Source organism: Microtus oregoni, unplaced genomic scaffold, assembly GCF_018167655.1.
Source record: "Microtus oregoni isolate MIOR12 unplaced genomic scaffold, Mior012 000050F_003, whole genome shotgun sequence".
In the NCBI taxonomy this organism is placed as follows: Eukaryota; Metazoa; Chordata; class Mammalia; order Rodentia; family Cricetidae; genus Microtus; species Microtus oregoni.
Window position 1 is genome coordinate 345,789 of NW_024543227.1, and position 21,243 is coordinate 367,031.

General features: G+C 41.4%; 1 long non-coding RNA gene and 1 other non-coding gene across 2 annotated transcripts; both read left to right on the forward strand.

Moving 5' to 3' along the window:
* Positions 1-13,571: 13,571 nt before the first annotated feature.
* Trnaa-cgc lies at positions 13,572-13,643 on the forward strand. Its single transcript has one exon. It is a non-coding gene; the product is annotated as a tRNA-Ala (tRNA).
* Positions 13,644-14,099: 456 nt separating this feature from the next.
* LOC121436750 lies at positions 14,100-17,372 on the forward strand. Its single transcript, XR_005972755.1, has 4 exons — positions 14,100-14,157; positions 16,346-16,383; positions 16,956-17,062; positions 17,313-17,372. It is a non-coding gene; the product is annotated as an uncharacterized LOC121436750 (long non-coding RNA).
* Positions 17,373-21,243: the final 3,871 nt, after the last annotated feature.

The following is a 21,243-nucleotide window of genomic DNA, read 5'->3' on the forward strand; positions in this document are numbered from 1 at the left end:
AGGTGCACAGGAAGGGTGTTTTCCAGCACGTGGGCCTGGGCCCTGTGCCTGCTGGAAAAACAGAACCTTTTGATAGGAAACTTCCATCTGTTAAGAAAAATCTTAAAACGATCCTCTCCACCCACGCAAAATAACTCCAATTAGACCAGATCACACCAAACCCAAGATGCTCACGTTTAATGACTGCAATGTTCTTGAGAGTTCCAGTGAGCCGAATTAAAGAATCCAACTTAAACAGGTCAGATACATCCCCCTCAATTCCCTCGTCCTTATTTTTTTTCCCTTAATTTAACTTTGTTCTTTGTTCTGACAATACCTTAAACAGGATAAGAGATACCAGATATTTCCATGCCATAGACACCGGCCAGAAGCAAACAGACCAACTATGCCAGGATGTGGCCAGCACATAGCTTTCTCAGATTCCTGCACACAGCCTTCTCAGGTTCCCTGCCCCCCAAGGATAATGCCCACAAATCAGCAGGAAGCAGTTTTGAGAATTCGCCACCCCAATTCCTTCTAACTGTGGTGTCTAATCTGCTGCTTTTTAATATAAGAAAGACCTTGGGAATATTTTTTTGTCTCTTTAAGAGTCAAGCCACGCCCACTCCCTCCCCCATCCATGGAGGCAATCTGATCTTCAGCTTCCTGCTTGAGTGCATTCTCTTTTCCATCTTTCTCTCAGAGAGACAGCTTTGCTTCTGCCTCACTCCCCACTTCTCGGCTCCCCCTTCTCTCTCTCTCTCTCTCTCTCTCTCTCTCTCTCTCTCTCTCTCTCTCTCTCCCCTTCACCCTTTCCCCTACACAACCCCCTAAATAAACATTCAACCTCACTCTGCATGTCGTGTCTATCCATGTTTCTGTCTTCTGCCTGCCCGCCATGTGTCTCTCTGAATGGGACCAGCCATTGCTCAGGTACAAGAGTCCTGCTCTGCCTGGGGTCCACTGGCTGCTGACACATGGCCCGCCACCACCTCTCTGAGACCAGCAGCTGTCTCTGCCTGGGAGGAGGGTGGGGAGACAAAGAGAGACCATGCAAAACCTGGGACCATATGTTAACTGGCTTGTGAGAGTGGTTCTGACCCTTCCTGGAGAGGGGTCAGGACTTGGCAGGCTTCCCCAAGGTGGAGTCTGAACCAAGGCAACTCCCAGGGGGAAGGGGCTTAGGATGGATGCCAGGGACGGGGATGCTGCTTCCAATTTTCCCAGACTCATTGGAAATAGGGGTGTTAGAGGGCTGGGGTTTCACTTATGAACAATTATTCCACAAAAGACATCTGTAATTTGTTCATCAATGAGGAAGTTTAAAAACAAAGGGAATGCCTGTTCCTGATTACTGATTAACTCCGTACCTATTAACACTTAACTATCAGGTACAGACAAGAGCCCATCAGCAATTGTCATACATCTCTAGAAACACATAGGCTTACAAAAAAAAAAAAACAAAAAAACAAAAAAAAAACCCACTAAAACCAAGATCGTTGGGCAATGTCGACGTTTATTCTTCAAAGGTTTTCCTAATTTTATGTTTTTTTTTTTCTCCAACTCCTTTTCTTGTTGGGTGGCTAGGGAAAGAAAAATAGAAAAAAAATCCTTAAAAGGGATTTTCCTCTTTCTTTTATTTTTTCTTTCTTTTTTTGATTTTCTTAAAATTAAGTTAGGTTTCTTCTACAAGATAGATTTACTAAGTCACAGAAGGTGCTAAACATGCAAAAGCCTTAATCACTTATCCTCATAGTGGAGATATGTATGTGTTAGAACACCTGAAGACTTTACAATAATCCATATATTCTTACATATAAAGTTTATATTTAAGAAATAGATTTAAAATATTGTTAAAATATTGTTAGTGTCCACAGAGTGTTCTACGAATGAGGAGTAAGTAAGAATGGCATTCAGTTTTATCCTTATAGAACGAGGAAGTTTCATGTTTTCAGATGATTTTTTGAATTCTTGAGTTTTCATTTAAAGCTGACAAGATGAAAATACCACTCAGCTTTTAAAAGTTCAGTTTATGTTTTTCCAGGAGGTTGTTATTCTGAAGAGCAAACTGATTCTTTGAAGCTGGGAAGCCGGGATACACACAAACTCTAAACTTAGTCTTCCACCTTATTTTATAGCTATTTCTAGAAGACTTAAACTACAGGTTGCACAGTTTTTATGTGTGAAAGCATAGATTCAAACTATTGCATCCTGAAAAATGTGTAATACTCACATTAACATAAAACCTTGGCAAAATCGAGATTGATATAGTGCCACATCCAATATTCTAGAATTAGCTTTAATGTAATTTTAGTAATTTTGTGAGAAGAAATGAATCTAGATACTATTATTACTATAACCTAGCATACAAACCATGTACATTATCTAAATAAAAGACAACTATTTGATATTTTAACTGCTGCATTAATTATCATAATTCTCTTACTACTACTTAGGTTTATTAACTGACTATGCTAACTTTCACCACTGTTCCTCTCAACTAGAAACCTCCGTGACTTACTTTCCTTCGATGGAAACATATTTTGTTCTGCGGTAGTAATTTTTTTCAGTTTTGATCTCTCAAACTTTTCAATTTCCGATATGTCAAGTTTTGTCAGCCATTTTGAGTGAAAGAAGAACAACAAAAAATGTTACCTGCTAGAACTATGATCAGATTAGGAATAACAATTAAAACTTCATACAAATTCAAAATATCAATGAATACATTGTATGTTGGTTTTCAACAAGGAAACAGCCGGTCTTAGAAAGTCCTGTTTTCGTAGGGTACTCTGATTGCAAAGATTTAGTCCTTTTCTGGTGGCAGCAAATGACAGCAGATGAAGATGCTCCAGAAACTAAGATACTCTAGAAACCCAGGGGAAAATAAAAGCCTGACTTTTAAAATCCCAGCAAAGGTAAAATGAGACGATGAGCATCTTCACTTTCCAGTCAGCTACTTTTAGGGGATTTGGGAATGATGGTGAGCATCACACGCTAAAAGAGAGGCACACAACACTGTACTAATTTCTATTGAATGTCCAAAGTCAGTGTATTAGAACACTGCAATAAGACAGGGAAGGGTTTAACCTAGTCATTGCCAATTACATGTCTCAAAGTACCTTCTTGTAACCTTGGAGAGTGTATAAAAGAAAAAAGAAAAGTCACTATTTATGATCAAGACTCAAAAGCTTTAGTAGAATGAGGAATACCAAATACAGCTGAGTCCTAGTTCCAAAGATAAGAAGGCAGAGCTCTTCAGCTGGCTTTATCTTAACAGGGCTAGGACACAATCTACTGACCAGGGTAGACTACAGAGCCCTCTACCCCACCCCAGCCCCAGCTTCCATGTCTCAAATCCTTTCAGTCATGGGTATCCTAAGGCCTCCTTTGCCAGGTGAACATCGCAGATCTCAAAGCTGGGGTAATTGTCCCCATCCACAGTGAGGACAGACCTTCACATACATCAATCATCAATCAAGAAAATGTAGGTTGGGTGTAGTGCTGCATGCTTTTAAGCCTAGCACTTGGGAGGCAAAAACAAGTGGATCTGAGTTCAAAGTCAGTCGTGTCTATATAGGGAGTTCTAGGCCCAACAGGACTACAAAGTGAGACAGTGTCTCAAAAAAAAAATGAATAAATAGTCAGATAGACCTCACCTTTGAAATGTATGTATAGAATTGCAGTGCTTGGTAAGCAGAGACAGGAGGGACAGGAGCTTAACATGGTCATTGTAGTCTACATAGTGAGTTCAAGAACAGCCTGGGATACATGAGACTGTCTCGAATAAGAAGACAGACCCACTGAAGCAGATTAGTGGTTACTATAGCATCTAGAAATCGAAATACAGGAGTGACTGCTGAAAGATAAGGAGTTATGTTTGTTCTTCATTTTCTCTTTAAGATGTGGGAAATGTTCTGGACTTTGATAACTCTGACAGTTGTATAATATTTTGAATATAATGATGCCCTGCTCCTGTATGGAAGAGATCCATTCATAGGGGTATGTGTGTGCCCGCTCGACTGGCCGGTCTAATCTCCAAAATATATAAAGGACTCAATAAACTAGACATTAAAATTCTAATTAATCCAATTAAAAATGGGGTACTGAACTGAGCAGAGAATTCTCAACAGAAGAAGTTCAAATGGCCAAAAGACACTTAAGGTCATGTTCAACTTCCTTAGCAATCAGGGAAATTCAAATCAAAACAACTTTGAGATACCATGTTACACCTGTCAGAATGACTAATATCAAAAACACCAAAGATAGCCCATGCTGGTGAGGATGTGAAGTAAGGCAAACACTGATCCATTTCTGGAGGGAATGCAAACTTATGTAACCACTTTGGAAATCAGTGTGGCAGTTTCTCGGGATATTGGGAATCACCCTACCTCAGGATCCAGCAATACCACTCTTAGGAATATACCCAAGAGATGCCCAATCATACTACAAAAGTATTTGTTCAACTATATTCATAGCAGCATTATTTGTAATAGCCAGAACCTGGAAACAACCTAGATGCCCCTCAATGGAAGAATGGATGAAGAAAGTATGGAATATATACACATTAGAGTGCTACTCAGCGGTAAAAAACAAAGACATCTTGAATTTTGCATGCAAATGGATGGAAATAGAAAACACTATCCTGAGTGAGATAACCCAGATTCAAAAAGATGAATATGCTATGTAGTCACTCAGTAGTGGACTCTAGCCATAAACCAAAGACATTGAGTCTAGAGTTCACAAGTCCAGAGAAGCCAAATAACAAGGTGAACCCAAAGAAATATATATAGAGAGATTCTCCTGGAAATTGAATGCAAACAAGATTGCCATGTTAGGAACATGGGGGTAAATGTAAGGGTGGGGGATGGATGGGGGAAGGGGAGAAGGGGAGAGAGAAGAAAGAAGGTAAAACTGGGGAGAGTTTGGGGGAGTGGGGAGGTGAAGATGGAGGAAGGGCTGATATAGGAGCAGGGAAGAAGATATCTACATTAAGGGGCCCATTTTAGGGTTGGCAAGAGACTTGCCTCTAGAGATGATCCAAGGTGTCCACGAGATGTCCCCAGCTAGGTCCTTGGGCAGCAGAGGAGAGAGTGCCTGAACTGGCCTTGCCCCACTATCACACTAACGATTATCTCGAGTATCACCATAGAATCTTCATTAGACGAAGGATGGAGATGGAGACAGAGACCCTCATCAGAGCAACGGACTGAGCTCCCAAGGTCTAGTTGAAGAACAGAAGGAGGGAAAAGATGAGCAAGGAAGCCAGGATTGTGAGGGGTTGGTCCAGCCACTGAGACAGTGTGCCTGATCTAATGGGAGCTCACCAAAGCCAGATGGACCAGACCTGAATGAGCCTGTGATCAAATCAGACTCTCTGAATGTGGCTGACAATGGGGGCTGACTGAGAAAAAGCACTGGGACCTATTTCTACTGCATGTGATAGCTTTTTGGTACTCTCGGCTAATTGGATGCACACCTTCCTAGGCCTGGATGGAAAGGGGAGGGCCTTGGACTTCCCACAGGTCAGGGTACCCTGCCCTCTCTTAAGGAGGGAGGGGAGGGAGGAAGGTGTGGGGGAGGCGGGAGGGGAATGGGAGGTGCGGAAGAAGTGTAATTTTAGAATGGAAATTTAAATTAAAAATAAAACACAAAAAAATAACAAAAGAAATTTCTTAATTGGGAGCTGGAGAGAGTACTCGTTGGTTAAGTGTCCTTGCCATTCAGACACAAAAGATACTGGAATCCTTGTAAGAAGTTGATTGTGGCCATGCAGGTTCCTGTAACCCCTGGACTGTTGAATCTGAAGAGAGTGGAGACCCCAAAATCTCTGGGGCCTGCAGATGGCCAGCCTAGCTCCAGGTTCAGTGAAAGATGCTGTCTCAGCGGAATCAGGTGTAGAGTGATAGATCAGAGCACCCAGCCTCCTCTTCCGGTCTCTGTGCATGAAGGGTACACCACATGTATGCACACAACACACACACGTGTATTCACAGAACACACATACAAACACGTGTATTCACAGAACACACAACACACACACGTGTATTCACAGAGCACACATACAAACACGTGTATTCACAGAATACACATACACACACGTGTATGCACAGAACACACACATACAGACACGTGTATGCCCAGAACACACATACAAACACGTGTATGCACAGAGCACACACATACAGACACGTGTATGCCCAGAACACACATACAAACACGTTTATTCACAGAACACACAACACACACACGTGTATTCACAGAGCACACATACACACGTGTATGCACAGAACACACAATACACACACGTGTATTCACAGAACACACATACACATGTGTATGCACAGAACACACACATACAGACACGTGTATGCCCAGAACACACACACATATACACCCTCGTGTACAGACATAAAGAGGGAGAGGGAAACCGAGAATTTACCTGGACACTAATATTTTGCCTTTTTAAAGTTTTTTTTTTTTCCTTAGGGTTTCTCTGTGTAGCTTTGGAGCCTGTCCTGAAACCTGCTCTGTGGTCCAGGCTGGCCTCGAACTCACAGAGATCCGACTACCTCTGCCTCCCAAGTGCTGGGATTAAATGCGTGTGCCGCCACCACCACTCCAGTTAAAAAAAAAAAATTGAGCCAGTGTTTCACTATGTCACTTTGTCAGTACTGAAAGTCATCACATAGAAGCTGGCCTCTAATTTCCCCAAATCCACTTACCTATTTCCTAAGTCCTGGGATTAATATAAACCACCATGCCTGGCTGGGTTTTGTTTGATTGTTTTCGTTTTTAAGACAGTATCATGAAGTTCAGACTAGTCTCAAAATTACAATCCTCTGCCCTCACTCTGTGTGTCCTCATGCCATAACTCAAGAATGTTACCACAAAATTGCCTCATTTTATTTATACTGCTTTGGTCTGCTGATACTAATTTCTATTGTTGATGAGAACTGTTGATTATATTCTCTGACAAGTGATACATTGGGATTCACCTGCCTCTGTCCCCTGCAACACTGTGGTTATCGACATATACCAGATCTGACTTTTAATTGGGTGCTGGGTAATAAAATCTAGGTCCTCATTCTTAGGCAACAAGCCCTTTAGCCAAGGAACCCTCTCCTCAACTCAATATTAAAACATGTTATTTTATTTTTTAAGGTTTTGTTCTATGTGTAATTCTCTCTCTCTCTCTCTCTCTCTCTCTCTCTCTCTCTCTCTCTCTCTGTGTGTGTGTGTGTGTGTGTGTGTGTGTGTGGTGTATGAGTGTAACTCCTACTAAAGTCCAGAAATTGGCATCAGATCCTTGCAGCTAGAGTTACAAGTGGTTGGAAGCTATGGGTTTTGGTCGTTGAGAATCAAATTTGTGTCCTCTACAAGAGAAGATGAGCTTTTAACCACTAAGCAAATTCTTCACCCCAAACCCTGTGTTTCTTAAGTCGCTATGATAACAAGGTTTGCAAAGCCTGAAATATTCGGGTTAGAGTAAAACTGTAACACTAATCTATGCTCCAAAAAAATCAATAAAATATACCCAATACTGTTCCTTATATATTAAGAAATAATACAACTGAATAAATTAAACCGTGGATATGTGTGTGTTCTGTGCATACATGTGTGTGTATGTGTGTGTTCTGAGCATACACGTGTATGTGTGTGTTCTGTGAATACACGTGTGTATTGTGTGTTCTGTGCATACATGTGTGTGTATTTTGTGTTCTGTGAATACACATGTATAAGTGTGTTCTGTGCAAACACGTGTATTTGTATGTTCTGTGCATACATGAGTGTATGTGTTCTGTGCATACACGTGTGTGTGTTCTATGCATACATGTGTGCATACATGTGGTGCACCCTTCATGCACAGAGACCGGAAAAGGAGGCTGGGTGCTCTGATCTATCACTCTACACCTGATTCCGCTGAGACAGTGGCAATCTTTCTGCCTCATCCTCCCATAGGCTGATATTACAAACATGAGCCACCACACTTGGTTTAAGGTCAGGGACCATCTTAAATGCAGAATGCCTAGCATACCCAGTCTTTAATGGGGGGTTCAATAAATTCTAGCAAGAAAAATTAACAGAATAATAGTTATAAGAAATCCTTGATATGATATTCAATGTTAACAACTTGGGCCTTTGGTGTTATATATAGTCAGTCATCACAATGTTTCTTAAATTGTTAGCATAATTACTACCATTTTAGAAGTAAGAACACGGAGATTCAGAGAGGTTGAGTAACTTGCTCACAGTCACACTGCTGTGAAGTGGAAGGGCTGAGATTCAAATTCATGAAATCTGGCTTTAAAACCTGCCCTTTTAAACTTGCTACTATAACTAGAGCAATGCAAAACTAAAATTATACCTCCACTGCTTCAGGTCTCAGTTACTGTGTTCATCATATGTGAATAACAATGCTACATGCTTGCACAGCATTATGAGACATAGTAGCTAGCATGTAAGAAAGTATCTGTCACATAGTGGGCATTAATGTCATCTGCCTTTCCTTTCACACCAATCAGAACAGGGAGGAATGAGGGGACGTGGAATGAAGGCATAGTGGTAGTGGAGCTAAACACCAAAGTTTCAGGGTCAGATACTTCTGTTCCAGAAACTAGCCATGAACAGTCTGCAGATAGGTGGTCAGCATCGGGAAGACTTGAGTCATGGCCTCAGCCACCACATTCCTGAGTCTAAGGTCGGGAAGGTCCATAGGCAATGACCAGGACTCTTGAGTCAAATCAGAGTTTCCAACCCTCTATTCAATTTCTATATCGCTTGGAGCTGATCGTCTGACTCTGGATACAATTTCTATAGCTGAGGGGGTGGGTGCCTTGCCTGGTGTCCAGGAGCTTTCTTTAGCTGACTACATATGGCTCCCGGTCTCAGAGATAGACTTCAGCTCCTTTCAAGGAAGGATTTCCCAATAGAAGGGAAGGAGTCTGAATCTGATGGGGAGCTCTCCATTTTTTTTTTAAAGTGTGTTCAGGTACTGTTAAACACAGGCAGAGGCCCACTGCCCCGGCAACCTCCTAAATCCACCGCAGCTATTTATTCAGGATCCATTGGCTGAGGCAGAGTGGAGGGCAGTGGAAAGCACGGAGTATTGTCCTAGTCTCCAGAAAGGGCAGGAAAGGTTTGGAAGGGAAAGCCTCACTACAGGCCTAAGTCTGCATGGTACCAAGAGGAGGTATGTCTCCCATGTTCTGGAAATGATGCAGACTTGAATGTTGACGTCAGAGACCTAGTTACAGACAATTGAGAAGGGGATTAGCAGCACATTGCTCTGTTGAGGTTAGGTAGAGGAGAAAGAACACCAAGAGAAAGGTGCCACTCCTGCCACAGAAAACTCGGTGGAGAAGGGGCATTTAATCCAAGCAGATCTATAACAAGTGCGGCCAAGAGGAGTTGGTAACATGTAAGACAGCACCTAGCATACAACAGGCACTTAGTAAGAATAAAGACTTAGCAGGGACTCCCCTCCCCAGTCTATGGAGCGCAAATGGAGGGCCTCACAAAAGAACCATGAGGCTGAGTACAGGAGCAGATACAACATGGCCCATATCTAGCGTGAGCAGACAGATCCGGGTAGAAGAATAACCTACTCATAAACAAAACCATAGCCTGCTGAAAAGGGCACTGAGAGCCAAGATTAGAAGGCAGAGTCCCAGTATACAGATGGGCAAACTGAGTTCAGCTAATGGAAAAGGACTGGCCCTGGAAATCTCTGCGCATGAAGCTAGAGGAAAATGTAGGCCTGGCTACAATGGAGCTAAAATCAAGAGTGAATACACTCAAAATATGCAACAACAACCCAGATAACCTCTTAGTCCCAAAGGGTTCCCAGGCTGTTTGGTGTGGTAAATTGACTCTAGCTGGAAGCCTGACTCTTCCCACTGTCTCCCTCTCCACACCCCCTTCTCTCTCTTTCTCCCTCCCTTCCCCCTACTACTCTTTCCCTCCTTTGCTATCTTCCCAGAACCCTGCCCTGCTAAAGGGAGGAAAGCATCAAAAGTAAATGCCTTATTACAAAGCAGCCTCTGTTCATTGCCTTGGCTGTTGTTAGAGGGGCAGGGAAAGGTTCTGCCTCTGTGCATGCTTGCATGGGCTGAGGAGGGTACCGATGAGGCAAAGTTTGGGACTCAGCTACATATATCTGTCTTCTCTTTGTCTCTTCACATACAGCATGAAACCTAGAAATTAGAAGTGCACAGTGAGATGCACCATGTTCACCAGCACTGTCAGATAAATAGCAACCGTATTTTCAGGTATGATATATTCCACATGTTGCATGAGATATAGATATATATTTATATGCACTTTATCATTTGGCACAGAAACTTAAATAAGTTTCCTCTAATTTGAAGTCCTACAATGATCTTCTCTTTTTAAAACTTTTCTCCACCCCCCTTATTGAAAACAGATTCTTTTCAATTTCACTATAATCTGAATACAATTTCTCCTGACTCCCTTTCTCTACTCCTCCCAGCTCCACCCAGTCTCTTTCATCCAGGTCCACTTCCTTTCTGTCTCTCATTTTAAAAAAACAGGCTTCTAAGATATAACAACAAACCACAACAAAATAAAATATAATAAAACAAAAATAAAGAATAATGTTTATTATTGTATCTTGCATTCTATTTTCTCCACGTGCTAAGTGCTGAGATTGTAAGCATGAACCACCAGTCTTGGCTAAGAGGATTTGGGGGGTGGGTTCTATTGTTTTTTAAATTGATCAATTTGTTTTTTAAATTTCATTTTACATTCCAACCACAGTTCTCCCTCCCACCTCTGCTCACACTCCCCATGCCTCCCCACAGCAGCCCACACCTTCTCTACTTCTCCCGAGGGGTAAGGACACATTAATTTGGGGCAGTACCAAGTCCCTCTTTCCTGCATTAAGGATAGCATCACATCTCAACACAGAGAATGGGCACCAACAAACAAGGCTGAGCACCAAGGATAGATCCTGATCCCACTGCTGGGGGCCCCCTCAGATAGTCCAAACTTCACAACTATCTCTCCACATACAGAAGGCCCATCTGAGTCCATCAATTACTGGAGAAGCCTCTATAATGATAGTTGGGGTAGTCACCAATCTGATAATAGGGGAAGGCCGGTTCAGGAACCCTTTCCACTACTGCTAGGAATCTTAGCTGGGATCATCCTTGTGGATTCTTGGGAATTTCCCTAGCACCAGGTTTCTCCCTAAAACCATAGTGACTCTCTCTATCAAGTTCCCTCTTACATTGCTTTCCCACTTCATTCTCTATGACCATCCTGTTCCCTCATGTTCTCCTTCCCCATTGCCTCTCCTTCACCACGGCCTCACCCCCAGTTTACCCAGGGGATTTCATCTAATTCCCCTTCCCAGGGCGATCCATGCATCCCTCCTTGGGGCTTCCTTGTTACCTAGCTTCTCTGGAGCTCTGGATGGCAGCCTGGTTACCCTTTGCTTTACATCTAATATACACTTAGAAGTGAGTGCATACTATGTTTGTCTTTCTGAGTCTGGGTTACCTCACTCAGAAATTTTTTTCTCGTTCCATCATTTAACCTGCAAATATCATGATGTCTTTTTTTTCTGAAATAAGAATAATACTCTATTATAGAAGTGTACAGCATTTTCTTTATCCATTATTATATTGTGAGACATCTAGGTTGTTTCTAATTTTGGGCTATTGGGAATAGAGTGGAAATGAACATTGAATAGCTAGTGACCTTCTGGGAGGTTGAAGTGTCCTTGGGGTATATGCCCCAAGTGCTATATGTGGAATATGAGGTAGTTTGAGTCCCATCTGGAGTACAAGTATTGAAGAGATCAGGATACAAGGAACCTATCTAAACACAATAAAAACAATTTACAGCAAGCCAACAGCCAGCATCAAATTACACGGAGAGAAACTCAAAGTGATTCCACTAAAATTAGGAAGAATACAAGGATGTCCACTCCCTCCGTATCTTTTCAATATAGTATTAGTTGACCTAGCTAGAGCAATAAGACAACAAAAGGAGATCAAGGGATACAAATTGGAAAGGAAGAAAAGTCAAACTTTCATTATTTGCAGATGATATGATAGTACATATAAGTGACCACAAAAACTCTACCAGAGAACTCCTACAGCAGATAAACACCTTCAGTAATGTGGCAGGATACAAGATCAACACAAAACAATCAGTAGCCCTCCTATATAGAAATGATAAAATAAAGAGAAAGAACTCAGAGAAACATCCCTTTTTGCAAGAGCCACAAATATAAATTATCTTGGGGTAGCTATAACTAAACAACTGAAACACCTATATGACAAGAACTTTAAGTCTCTAAAGAAAGAAACTGAAGAAGATATCAGAAAATGGAAAGATCTCCCACGCTCATGGATGCTCTTGCATAGGTAGGACCAACATAATATAAATGGCAATCTTACCAAAAACATTCTAGAGATTCAAAGAAATGCCCATCAAAATCCAAACACAATTTCTCACAGACTAATAGAACAATATTCAACTTCATGTGAAAAAAAAATTACAATAGTTAAAACAATCCTGTACAATAAAGGAACTTCCAGAGGCATCACCATCCCTGAATTAAAACTTCACCATAGCGCTGTAGTGATAAAAACAGTTTGGTATTGGTATAAAAGCAGACACATGGACCAATGAATTAAATTAAAGCCCCAGGTATTAATTCCTCTGGGCAATGTGCCTTGCCTTCTCTGAGGAGTAGATGAAGGTTGGGGGGACGGGTAAGAAGAGGGAATGGGCTGAGGAGAGGGAATAGAAACTTGGATGGTATGTAAATGAAAAAAATAGATTGTTTTCTTTTTAAAAATACTCACTTTTCTAACTCATCTGAACATACATGAAATATTTATTTAATGATTTTGTATATTGAGACATATACTAGGTGATGTATGAAAAGAGGACATATTTCAGAAAACCTCTCATTTTTGAAACTTACAAAGCATGCGGTGAGATACATAAACATGCAGAAAGTGACAGCACCTTAGGGTTTTGTGAACCAATAGCTACCGCACATTTAGTTATTGCCGTAAATGGAGTGATGGACAGTATTGGCAACGTTAAGAAACAAAATGAGCGGCCTGACCAAGATTATAAAAACAGCCTTTCAAGCCCGGAAACTAAGGCGTCTTTTAAAAGAGAAAGGAGGTATGCTAGAGAGGGTTTCAGGAAGCTACCCATACTCTGAAATATGACCGCATATCAGCAACATATTATTATTAATTCCCTATGATACTGGCATGTTGAACCACCTGCAGGTAAAGTTGAAGTAAAATTGATGGGACTGAGTAATTCAAAGTATCATTCATTGTTAGCTTACCATGCTTCAAAGAATATAAGGTTTGTTCTTATAATTGTTGTTGTTATTATTTTTATTGTTATTATTTTTCCTTTGATTGAAAATAGATTGTTTTCTCATGCAACAAATGTCCCAAGAATCCTATCAAAGCACTAAACTCAACCTGGAATCCAGTATGCTCAAAGGACCTGATGCAGACCCTTTGCAGAGACTCTGAACGTTGGCGCGGTTCCTCTGACTTCACAAGGGCTTTGATGAAGCTGTTACCAGGTGTGGGGATGTAGCTCAGAGGTAGAGCACATGTTTCGCATATATGAGGCCCCGAGTTTGAGCCCCGGCATCTCCAAAACAATACTTTTAACCTTTGATTTTCTTTTTTCAGGATGTTTCTGTACAAGGTGTCCCAAAATTTAAAGTCCCGTGATGAGGTTATATATGCATAGCTAATTATTGGATAAAATTGCTCATTTGTCACCGTGACAGCAATGTTCATCTTTGTGACGACATTTCCATAGATACCACCATGGTCTGGTGAGTACAATGTGGTCGGGCTTTTAGGGATATGCTTTGTTCACAGAGCGGAAAAAAAAAGAAAAGCTCTGCATTCGTAGTGGGGACAGTTTCTCTAATGGGTATGCTTTCTTGGGTGAAAACAAGGGTGAAGAGTTCTTCCTTTGAGAGGAAGTAAGGGAGGGCTGGGCGGAGCCATTCCTGGTTACTAAGGGGGAGGCAGCATTGCGGTTGTCATAGAAACCGGGGTCATTATGGCGACTCTTTTCAAATGGCGACCGGACGATGTCCTGGAAAGGAGCATTCAGTTCCTGGTGTTTGGACTGAGTTGAGCTTATGGATTCCCGGAGGTGAGCACCAGAATCTTTCTGAGGGTTGGGAGGCAGATGCAGGGATTCCAGACCCAAGTAGGACCACTCCTACCTTGGGGTTTGCAGCCTGTGTTTCTCCGGAAGGAGAGAGACTTGGGACCATTCTGCCTCCTCCTGTGCTGTTATGTACAGGGCTGTGCTGGAGCCATTGTCCAGGAGGGGAGTTGTCGGAGAGTGAGCAGGAGGGAGATGAGGCCAAATGAGCACTCTGTGATCCCGACTTCCCACTCTGTGCGTGAGATTGCTCGCTGACATTTGAGGTTTTCCGTATGTTTCATAGAAATGTTAGAAATGTTTTATCAGATATATGTATTTCTAACTTTTCTCCTAGCCTCAGACTTATCATCTCAATTCTCATCCATGTCTTTGGAAGAGCGGGAGATTTTAAATTGTAAGATCCCACCTTCTCTAGTTCTTCAATTACGGTTTTTATTCGGTGTCTTGTCTGCGAAATCTTTGCCTGGCACTCAGTGACAGGGATTTTCTTCTTGTGTTCTGTTTGACATTTATAGGCTGATTTTTATATTTTTACATCCGTAATTTATTTTGAATGGTCTTCACATATGATACGATGTAGGTCCTAGTTTATATTTGTGGGTATGGATATACACTTGCCTCAGTATTGCTTCCTGAAAGGCCATCTTTATGCATCAAATTGCCTTGTTTATTTGTGAAACATCAGTTCTCCAATTATCCAATCATGGTACATATGCCAGTAATCCCAGTGCCTGGGAGGCTGCAGCAGGAGTATGGTCAGTTCTTCTCAGCACACACTACACGCACTACACACAAGCTTGATGCCAGCATCAGGTACAGGAAAAATGTTGACTCGATATAGGCAGTGGTCTGTAAATGTGTGGATGTGAGCGTGGAATGTTGGTTTTGGACTTTTTCTTGCCAACTTTGATTCAATAGCATGCTGGTCCAATTACTGTAGGTTCAAACAGAGGTCTCCTATCAGGCAATGCTGTTCTCTAACATTTGTCTGTTTCTAAGGTTTACACAAGCTATATATTTAGTCTACAATGTTTAGAGTTATCCACTCAATTTTTAAAAAGAATAAGTGCTATTTTGTTGTTAGTGCATCCAATCTGTAGCTCAGTTTTGAATCAACAGACATCTTACTAATAATGAATTGTTTGAGCTGCGAACATAGTTGTCCTTCATTAAGACAGGTTGTCTCCAATTCAGCAATGTTTGGAAATCTCTCGGCCTATCAGCACTATGGATCTATCTGTCAGGATAATGCACAAATATTTGTACTTTTTGATTCATCTATAACTGGTATTAGTTTTTAAACAAATTTATACATATTGTTTTTTCTGTGAACAAATTATTAAATCTTCTGTAAACTGTCAGGAAACAAGTGTCAATGAAACTTACAAAGGATATTTTTTGTTGAAAGCATGGATTATCCCATGATGAAAACGTTATTTGATGTGTAATGCAGTTTGTCGTTAAATTCTTATCGGCATTTACAGGTTATTATTGACAGTCTGAAACAAATGAGAGAAATGTCCCAGAGACAAATCCATGGCCATCGTCACAGGAATCTCATTCAGACCACATAATTTAGTAGCTCTCACCATCCTGTGTGTGGTCAGAGATGAGTCTGTTGTAACGTGATTGTACCCCTTGAGCTCTCAGTAAATAACAGGAAGCTAGGAGAGTGAGAATGAGAGGTGTCTGTGTGTGTGTGTACAGGAATTCCTTGGCAGAGGCTGGTCTGCAAAGCCTGGTTGATTGACTCTTAGACCTGCAGTGATATGGAGATGGTGGAAGTCGCAGTCCCAATGCCTAATTACAGTTTCCTTTGTGTTCTCTTGAGCCCATGAGTAGCCACTCCTTGGGCCCCCTGTGTTGGACTTACCTAACACCTTGTCACTAACAGATGACGTTGGACCTGACATTTAAAATATCAGAATATGTCTCCTTAACAAAGCTCTAAGCTTCTGCGAGTCAAAGTACTGTGTGTCATCACATAGCAGCTAGTAGCTGAGGTTTCTCTGCTTTACCATAATAGTCTACTTAATATTATCTCCAATGCACTGAAGGAGAGTCTATAGTTTCTTCATTCTGTTATTATAAAAACTTCATGAAACTGTTTCCACATTGTAACATGCAATTTGTACTAACATAAACCTGTCTCAATCATGTTTATTCACAGATATTTGATTCCAGAATGAACTCACTTCTTCCTTCGAGGTGAGAGCTGTGTGTTTACATTGAATATTGTTAGTGTGTATTGTGTATATACTCATGCTTGTGCAAATATGTCCCTGGATATATATTGTGAAAGTTAGTTAATCACTTACTGCTGTGATAGGTTATGTGTTATAATTCTCCTGGTCCTCTTCAATGATGACCTGGTGTGTAGTACACTGCTTACTTATCTCCATATTTCTTTACTCATGTGCTGACTTATATCAGTATGGCTCAACACCCATTTTCCTAAACTGTTTTCATCTATTGCCGTTCTCTATTTCCATGCTCCATTTGTCCCAGTATTGGCTAGAGGAATCCATTTAAGATGGCATCAATGAATACCGCAAATTCACCTTAAGCTTAGGAGCTCACAGCCCTGCTTCAGGGAAAGTTTGCCCCAAATTAACAGCTCTGCTCTGGTAGGGGAGGGTTACCCTAGCCAGGTTGTTACAGCTCTGCTTAGATCCTCAGAAGAGTAACAACTCTGCTCTGCTAAGAGAAACTTTTCCAGTTCTGCTCCCCTCTCCTCCAGTTGACCCCAGTTGAAGTCATTGCTTCTCTGTTCTTCTTAGGCAAAGAAGGTCTTACCCAAGCCTCATTCAAGAGATTCACTGGGAGGGAAGAGTCCAGGAGGTGGCTGACCCTGCAAGAGTGTGAAAGGCAGCTCCCAACTGAACAGGTACACTGTGGTTTCATGTTCAGTGATTAGCTTGTTTTCCTGCTCTGGGATTGGTTCCTTTTATGTTGAGAGATTGGTTAGTTTGTTTCGCTGAATTGGTAAGTGGAAGAGTGTGTTTCTGTGGCTTTGGTTTCAGGGGCAAAGTGTGTTTATTTCACTGGCCTTTTTAAAACGTTGGGCTCTGGTTTCAGGGCCAGTGAATTGATTCTAGTCTCAGGGTCAGTGTATGTTTCTTTTGCTCTGGTTTCAGGATCAGGGTGTGCTGCTTTGGACAGAAAGGGGTGTTGTTTCCCCTAGAAACAGATATGCAGTCCATTGTGGGCCAGCAAGTGAGTGCTGAGAACCCAGCCCAGGTCTTCTGTAAGAACAGCAAGTCCTGTTAACCATGGGGCAATCTCTGAAGTCCAAGTCACCAAATATAAAACGTAATTTGTATTTTTCCACTTTTCCCCATAATGACAATAGACATCTTCTTATACTCAGGTAGGTATAAGTTTCATTATTATTTACCAATCCATAAAGTTTCTTTATGTTACTTAGGTTCTCATACCCAACCACTGCCCAACCCTGTCTGCAGAAAAATACAACAATCTGATATTATAGACAAATTTATATATGCTGGAATGTATTAGGATAGAACCAGAGTTTAGAGACATCTGGCCTTCATTCATCTTGAATATATGTTTAAATTTATCTCTTTTGTTTCCCATGATAATTGTTCATTCTTAATATTAAATAGTGTAGCATTGTATAGCTACACGGCAAGTTTTATAATTTAGTTTATTTCATGTGTATATATGCTTGCCTACATATAGGTATGAAGAACGCATGCATGCCTGTTGCCCATGGAAGCCAAGAGAGGATATTGAATCCCTTGGCACTGGAGTTAACAGTTGAAAACTGCCATGCTGGTTTTGGGAAATGAGTCTTTGCCTGTTGCCTGTTGCTGAGGTTGTTTTCAATTTCAGTGTCTTGTATATAAAGCTGTTGTGAACTGAAATAAATAAGTCTTTAAAAGAAAATATGTCCTCTTTCTCCAGGTTATATATTTGGGTTGTGATGGCCAGATGACAATTAACATATGAAGAAACAGAAAAAGATTTTTCCAAGTTATCATCCTGTTTTCCATGGCCACCAGCAGTGGGTATTTGAGAGTCATCCTCCACAAACTTGCCAGGTCTTTGTATGACAAGTCTTTATTTCTGAGTATTTTATGGGGTTGTCTAGAGTCCCCTCAGAGTCACCTGTTGATGGAGGAAGGTCATTGGCTAATAAAGGAACTGCCTTGGCCCATTTTATTGGTTAGAAGATAGGTGGGAGGAGTAAACAGAACAGAACGCTGGGAGGAAGAGGAAGTGAGCTCAGACTCCACAGCTCTCCTCTCGGGGGCAGAAGCCTCAGAGAGACGCCATGCCCCGCTCCTGGGCAGACACACGAGATTAAGCTCCGACCTAGAATCTACCCGGTAAGACCGGTGCTCACAGATTATTAGAGATGGGTTGATCGGGATAACAGAATTAGCCAGTAAGGGCTAGGACTAAAGGGCCAAGCAGTGTTTAAATGAATACAGTTTCCGTGTAATTATTTTGGGTAAAGCTAGCCGTGGGGGCGGCCGGGTGACGGGGACGCAGCCCCGCCGCCCTTATTACTACAACCTGTCTCTCTTCCCTAAGTGTTAAGGATGTTGCTGCTGTATGTTTCTCTGAGTGGAGCATCTACTCACCCTTCTGGTCAAGTTTTATTTCCTGAATTGTCTATTTTCTTAGTGTCTCCTTTAGAAGCTTTCTGTATTCTGGATACAAGAAGACTGTCATCTGATATACAATTTCCCACATTCATTTTCCCAGGTAAGAAAAATATGTTTCTATCATATATTTGGAAGAATAGATATTTTCTCACTTTATGGAATTCGTAACACTCCAGTTCTTCATTTAATGAAAGGGGGTTTGCCATATCTAAGAAGTTTGTTTGTAATTCATGAACCTGAACATCCAATTGTATTCTGCTACAAGATTCATGTTTAGGTTGTAATTTGGACTTCTTTTAGGTTTATTTTCCCTATTTACTGAGGGTCTGCCTGTATGTCTGTGTGTGCCAAATACACGTTTGAGTGCAGATGCCCACTGAGACCAGAAGAGACTGTCAGTTCCCCTGGATCTGGAGTTACAGACATCTGTCACCCACCATATGGGTGCTGGAAACTGAAGTCAGGTCCTCTGCAATAGCAAAAGGCACTCTTAACTTTTGAGATGTCTCTCTAGTCCTGTGTAGATCATTTGTTCATTCTCGATTGACTTTTGTATCCTGCGATATACGATTGTCTATATTTATATTTGTGCATGGGGAGGTCTGCTTGTCCCAAAATAAGACAGAAAGACAGGGCATTGAAGGGGATATGAGAGGGAACACACAGCCCCTCACCCTGTAATCGTTTTTACATTTTTCTGACATTCAAGAAACCTCAAGCCAACTGATAGAGCCAAAATTACCTGCAGATATGATGCAACTATTCCTAAAGACATCCCAAATAATGTTTAAAAATAACAACAAATAAACTAGAGTCTGAAGATAGGGTTCATTCTTTAATATCACTGGATGTCTTCCAGAGGATCCAGGGTTGATACCCAACACCTACCCGATGGTTCACAACTGTCTGTAACTCCAGTTCCGAGAGATCTCATAAAGTCTGGCACCCTCTGTGGGCATTATTAGGTACTCACGTGGTGCACAGACTTCCCTGTGGAAAAGCATTCAAAAGCAGAAAATAAAAAACGCAGTTATGCTTACTTAGGGGCAGAATACTTGTAGCCTTGAGATGGATGATGATAGCACTCTATTCTCTCACCTAAGTCACATAATCACCTTACAATTTAATTTACTGAAAGAAACTTTAAAAGGAATAAGCACATTCAAAAGCATTGCTTTTTATTTTCATTTTTTACTTTTTAATAACCTATTGAATATTTTTTTCCTAATGGAAAAATAGAACCCATTTAAAGAGTAAAAATATTCTTATAGTTAATTTAAAAACCTGAATATAGGCTTTAATGTAATTTAATCTTGAAATTTTCTGAATTACATTCTTTCAGCAATGTAACTTGAGAGCCATAAAAATCCTCCCATTTCTCCCTCTCCCACTGTACCTCCCTCCCTGCCCACCTCACATACCCTTTGCAATGACACCTAATCTCAAGTCTCTCTCCAATCCACTCTCAGGCCATCATGCAGGAGCCATCCTAATTCTGTGTGAGCTTCTATCCACAGGATTAATAAGCTCACAACCTTTGCTTCATCCTGGCTGTTTCTGAAATTCTTTACTGCATCCTAGATTCATCTTTACCAGGGTCAAGGTCATCAAAGGGACAGGGTTATCCTCAGGCTGCTGGTCACTGTGCTGGGCTGTACCTCCCTACCACTTATGGGGAGTCCCAGAAAAACTCGGTGAAGCACAAATGTCTGCTTCACTTAAGTGTCTTTGAGTCTTTGCTAAAGGTGTCCCCTCACACATGTGTGACTCTTCTGTCCCCTTCATATTCTTTTCTGTCTTATTGTCTTTTCCAATCAGGCACGCTGTCTACATTTCTCTAGGTTTATAAGGAGTTTGGAAGTCAGGTGTTCATCCTCCAAGTTTGTCCCTTTATAAGGTTGTTTCAAGCTGGGGTTCTCCATATTCACTGTGAATTTCAGGATAAGCCCATTAGTTTATGAAAAGTCTGTTAGAGTTCTGTTGGTATTGCACTGGATCTATAGGACTGTATGAGGAGAACAGACACCTGTATCTTCCATTGCATGAAGATGATTGTAGCGTGAGTTCTAATTGGTCTTAATAATAAAATCTGGAGTCAGATATTAAGTAGTTGGAGCTATAAGATCAGAACAGCAGAGCAGCCAGACACTAGTTCTTTCCTCGACAAAATCCTCAGACCAAATGGAGCATCCTGTCTCTACAAGACCTCAGACTGACTGCCTGGATCTCCTATCTCCTCCCACCTTATATTCCTCTCTTTTCCCAGCCACATTCCTTTCATTCTCCATCTCCCTCGTGCTGGGATTAAAGGTGTGTGACACCAAAGCACTTTGATGAAAGATGTGAGTCACCACTGCCTGACTCTGTTTCTCTTTTAGACTGGATCAATCTAATGTAGCCCAGGATGGCCTTGAACTCACAGAGTTCTGTTTCT